The sequence below is a fragment of the Balaenoptera musculus genome, chromosome X, assembly GCF_009873245.2.
Source record: "Balaenoptera musculus isolate JJ_BM4_2016_0621 chromosome X, mBalMus1.pri.v3, whole genome shotgun sequence".
Classification (NCBI taxonomy): Eukaryota; Metazoa; Chordata; class Mammalia; order Artiodactyla; family Balaenopteridae; genus Balaenoptera; species Balaenoptera musculus.
The window spans coordinates 4,773,602-4,779,601 of NC_045806.1; positions in this window are offsets into that span (position 1 = coordinate 4,773,602).

Consider the following 6,000-nt stretch of genomic DNA (forward strand, 5'->3'; position numbering starts at 1 on the left):
CTTCTGTTGAAATTCTAACCCCCAGTCGGATGGCATTGGGAGATGGGGCTTTTGGGAGGTGATTAGGTCCTAAGGGTGGAGCCCTTATGAACGGAAGTAGTGCCCTTCTAAAAGAGACCCCGAAGACTTCTCTCTCCCTCCTGCTACTATGTGAGGACACAGCAAGAAGACAGACACTGTCTGTGAACCAGGAAGAGGGCCCTCACCAGACACCGGATTCTGCTGGCACCTTGATCTTGGACTTCCCAGTCTCCAAAATGGTGAAAAATAAATTTTTATTGAAGCTACTCAGTCTACAGTATTTATCTTGTAACAGCTCAAAAGGATTAAGACAGAGGCTGAGAGTGGCTGGGAAGTGGCCTCTAATGGGTGCAGGGTTTCTCTGTGTCCTGATGAAAATGTTCTGAAATTAGATAGCGGTGATGGTCACACAAATTTGTGACTATCCTAAAAGCCACCAAATTGTCAATGTTAACATGCTAACTGGGACTTCCCTGGCAGTCCATTGGTTAAGACTCCGTGCCTCCAGTACAGGGGGCACAGGTTTGATCCCTGGTTGGGGAACTAAGATCCCACATGCTGCATGGTGTGGCAAAAAAAAAGTTAAAAAAAAAATTAAATAAAATGCTAACTATTATGAGATGCGAATTGTATGGTAATAAAAAAAAACGAAGTCCATTATTTCAATGACTTAAGAAACAAGAAAGTAAAGTAGCTCTCTTTTAGCCTTCAGTGATTCAAAGTTGACTCTCTACATGTACTTTATGGCAAAATTGTTTAACTTTTACACCATCTTTAGGATGGAGTCCTGGGCTTTTGATGGCACTTTCTGTTTGTTTGTTTTTCGTTTGCCTTGATGAACAAACCCCAGCTATGTTCCAGCTACTCTTCATGCCTTGAATGCCCCCTTCTCTACCCACTGACTCGTCTCCCCAAATTGAGGAGCCATGATTTATCTTAGAATTCTCAGTTCAGTTATCTCCTCCCTAGGAAACATACTGTGTCCCCATGTTAATGCATAACCACTGCTATTGTGTCTTCTGTAAGATGTGGATTCAGCGAGATGGGTTTTAGACTTCCAGCCCTTTGAGGGAGGAACCGATTTTTATTCATCTTTACATCTCACGTGAACAGAATGATGCCTGAAACCTTCACAGGAATTTTTCATCTTCTCTGGACACTGGGAAGGTTGTACCTGCCACCACGTCTGGAGCATCGAACCCGAGGCCAGTCTACCCTGTCCATTCTCCCACCTCTCTGCACACGTTGCCCAACCAGCTTAAAAAAAACAGAGTGGTCCCAAAGGAGTGGGAAACTTACATCCACACAAAAGCCTGAACAGGGATGCTTGCAGCAGCTGTATTCATAATTGCCAAAACATGGACGCAAGCAAGGTGTCCTTCAGTGGGTGAATGGAGAAATAAACTGTGGTCCATCCAGACGATGGGATATCATTCAGTGCTGAAAAGAAATGAGCTATCAAGGCATGGAAAGACATGGAGGGACCTTAAATGCTTATTATTAAGTGGAAGGAGCCAATCTGAGAACACTACATACGGTATGATTGCAACGCTGTGACATTCTGGAAAACATAAAGCCATGGAGAGAGTAAAAAGATCAGTGGGTGCCAGGGGATGGAAGGGAGGGGTGAATCAGTAGAGCACAGAGGATTTTTTAGGGTGGTGAAACTGTACTCATACAGAATAGATACTATAATGGAAACTGTATTCATACAGAATAGATACTATAATGGTGGATACTTGTGTCATTATACATTTGTCCAAACCCATAGAAGGTACAAGACCAGGAGTGAACCCTAATGTAAACTACGGACTTGGGGTGATGGTGATGTGTCCACATAGGTTTATCAGTTGTAACAAATGTACCGTCTGGAGGGGGGTGTAGATGATAGAGGAGGCTGTGCAGGCGTGAAGGCAGGGGGGGTGTAGGAAATCTCTATATCTTCTGCTCAATTTTGCTTTGAACCTAAAACTTCTCTAAAAAATAAAGTCTTCAACGTACACATGCACACAGAGTGGTGATCATTGGGCTGAAACCTGACCCTTTCAGCTTCTCCTGGATCCCGAGGGACGGAGTGAAGTCTCCTGTCCAGAGCGTGTTTTCTGTTCCTGACTTGAGTCTAGGACCCAGGGAAAGTTCAGAATCTGCTATTGTAGGATAGTCAATCCCAAGGAAGAGCCATTCCTACTCCAGGGAGTGTGTCTCACTTTGCCTCTGTGAACAAGACTCCCCTTTGGAGCCCAGCAGAGAGTCCATTGTGAGCAATGCCCCCAGGAGGTGTGCACTATGGCCATACCCAGCTCCAATCCATTCCTCTTCTCCAGATCTCTGGGCATCTCTGTCCTACTGTCCAGCTTCTCGGGGGCTCCACCTGACAGCTTCAGGTGCACAGATTCTGGCCACTCTTCTTGATCTGGCTCTGAATATTTAACCCGGCTCCCAACTTTCATCCTCAGCTTTCCTTCACTCCTCCAGTTTGGCTCAGTGGTCTCACCTCTGCTGTGGGATTTTCCCCACTGCACATAATTATGTTTGTTCCCTTTGAATGAAAATTCGTGGCCCCTCCTCAAGTCATGCTCACTAGCTGCTATGATTCTCTCTTTGCCACCCCCCCATCCCTCCATGAGTCTTTATCAAACCTCTTTATGCCTCCTTTATACAATCCAATGATTTCTGCAATCTCAAAAAATTCTTAATAAGTCAAGGTGAAAATATGATCTTTCAAAGGAGGACACATTTTTGGACACTCTCCTCTTGAGAGACCTCTAGCAGCTCAGCTACCATTCAGAGTGGTCCAAACTACCCATGTAAAAATGGCTCTCTAAGAAAGAATTGTTCCATAAGAATCATGCTGATCTAAAGTTATGTATGCAAAGTATGTATTTAATTTCTCATTAACCTAAAAATCTCAATGAAATAACTGTGTCGTGTACATTTGTATCCACTTCTTCCTTTAGTGGACAGTATCTAATTTTTCTTTGTGCTACTTTGAAATAAATATCTCATGGAATATCCAATAATAGCAGATTCTGAACTTTCCCTGGGTTCTAGATCCCAAATGATATATTGGTGTATTTGGAAAGTTAGATTTTTAGCAATAAAAAATTGAAATGCAAACTTAACTAGCTCTGGGAATAAAAATAGTGGAGCAACAAAGCAAAAAGTGCTTTTTTTTGCAGATAACACAGGCTTAAAATAGCTAAACTCATGTTGGGTTAGAAGATAATAATAGGAACAAGGCCTTGGCCTAATTAAAATCATTCCAAAAGCTACATAACATATATTCAACTTTCAGTTATCTCAAAGATCACAGAATTGGGTGTTTGTGAATGATAATTAAACTTTAGCCGTAGAATTAAAGCCTTAAAAACTGGCAAAAAACAAATCTGTATGCGTTTGTCCTACCCCTTCAATCAAATTGATTGTTTAATTCTTCCTGTATTGTCTGAGCTGTTTCTGCATTTAGGGGATAAAAGACATGAAACAATTTTGCTAAGGCTTGTTGTTTTGAAGAAGGTGTAGGTTTTCTAAGTAGAACTGGTCTGAGCTAATGTCCTCACTCTGGCATCCAGAATTGAATGCCTGGCTTTTAATCACTTATTGAACTGCTAGAAATATCACAGAAGGACTCAATTTTATATAGATTGCTAATGAATGAGCTTCAGAAATTTGGTGACTTAGAAAGGTAACATTTCTTAGGCACTTATGATGTGGTTACTTTGTGTAAATACCGACATACCTTGAGCATGTGGCATTCAGTGGTTCTGGTTCAGGACAGACCTTTACTTGAATGGCTTTATTTTCATACTCTTGTCAGATTCTTGGTTTTGAGGCCATTTGTTGGCAGTCTTTGGTCTTCTGCTCTTTGATGCAAGTGGCTTGTTCTGTTTAATTCCATGTGTCAGAAAACCACAGGATTAGACCTTCAGATAAATACATCAACTCTGGCCCAAGACCTGCAGACTTTGGCTTGGCAATGGCGATGTATTAGTCAGTTATTTCCATAATAATGCTGCACAACAACCAGCTCTACTCAGTGGCATAAAAATACACATTTGTTCTCCTGCTCATTGGTTTGTGGGTCATCCAGTGTGGCTCTGCTCCATGTGTTGCACCCAGGATCCAGGCTCAAGGCGCAGAGGACAGAAGCACCCAGAGGGGCAAGTAGAAACACATGCTGCTCTTCAGATCTGTCCCTGTAACAGTCATTTCTGTTCACATTTCTTTGGCTGAAGCAGGTGGCAAGAAAGTCTACATCTCCCATTGGTAATTTTCCATGGCTGTGCAATGAATCACCACCAACTTAGCAGCCAAAACCAGTACCCATGCACTGATACACAGTTCTGTAACCTAAAGTCCAGCACAGTTCAGCTGGGTTTTCTGCCATACATCTCACAGCGTGGAATCAGTATATCATCTGGGACTGACTGTAGTTCTCACCTGTGGCTTGAGATTGTCTTCCAAGCTCGTTGGTTATTTGCAGAATTAATTTCCTTCTCATACTTTACACGTGGGTTCCTCCATTTTTAAAAAATAAATAATTTATTTAGTTTTGGCTGTGTTGGGTCTTTGTTGCTGCGCACGGGCTTTTCTCTAGTTTTGGCGAGCGGGGGCTACTCTTCATTGTGGTGCGCCGGCTTCTCATTGCGGTGGCTTCTCGTTGCGAAGCATGGGCTCTAGGTGTGCAGGCTTCAGTGGTTGTGGCACACAGGCTCAGTAGTTGTGGCTCGCAGGCTTAGTTGCTCCGTGGCACGTGGGATCTTGCCAGACCAGGGATCAAACCTGTGTCCGTTGCATTGGCAGGTGGATTCTTAACCACTGCGCCACCAGGGAAGTCCCAGTTCCTCCATTTTTAAACCAGCAATTGCAGGTCAAGTCCTTCTCTGCTTTTTGTTCCACTCAGTCCTTCAACTGATTGGATGAAGCCCACCCACAGTGGGAGAGCAATCTGCTTTACTCAGAGTACTGATTCAAACGTGAATCTCATCCAGAAACACCTCACAGACGCACCCTGAAAATAACGTGTAGCTAATTAGCCCAGCCAAGTTGATACATAAAATTAACCATCACAGAGCATGTCAAGTTCATGAGCATAGTTGAAACAAGTAGGGGGAAGTGGGGCTGGAGACGGAGGAGAGGCAAGGACCACGGTGTGGGGAGTCTTACTGAAGGGCTTGTCCTGGCGTCTAAAGTCATTGGGAAACCATCAGAGGATTATAATAAGGGCGGAAGTCTGATCCCGTTTGAAAGACCATTCTTAGTGCAGTGCAGAGGAGAACAGAGTCTTTGGTGTAGCACTGGAGAATATGAAAAGTAGACAGATTCAAAACTTCTTTAGGAGATGAAGTGGATAGGACTTGGTGGTTGACTAGATGTAGAAGATGAGGGAAAAGCAAGGATGCTTCATATTGTGGGACCCAGGACAGTTGTAAAGATTTTGCATATACCCTGGGGCACTGCTTCTCAGTTGTAATCTACAGATTGTCAGGGTGTCTGTGGGTTCTCTACAGAATTTTTTATATTGCATTCTCATTTTTGTAATAAGGTTGCTATCAGCTCTATGCTTTGATTTATTTATTTAAAAAAATATTTTTTGGCTGCGCCACCCAGCTTGCAGGATCTTAGTTCCCTGACCAGGGATCGAACCTGCACCGCCGGCAGTGAAAGCGTGGAGTCCTAACTACTGGACCGGCAAGGAATTCCCACATTCTCATTTTATTGATAGTACAGGGGAAATATTTTTTTAGAAATGACCTGAACATTCTGGGTGATCTGGCCAATGACCCCATGACTGAGTTCTGTCATCTTATTTCAGAGACTCCATTTGAATTTGCATGAACAATTGTATTAGTGTCCTCTGGGGACCATGTCACGTCCCAGTGAGCTGTTGGAAGAAAGGTTTGATAGTACATAATTCAATAGAAAAAGTTTTGAGAGAAAGGAGTCACCACCAGCTCTGCAGTGATCGCAAATTCAGAA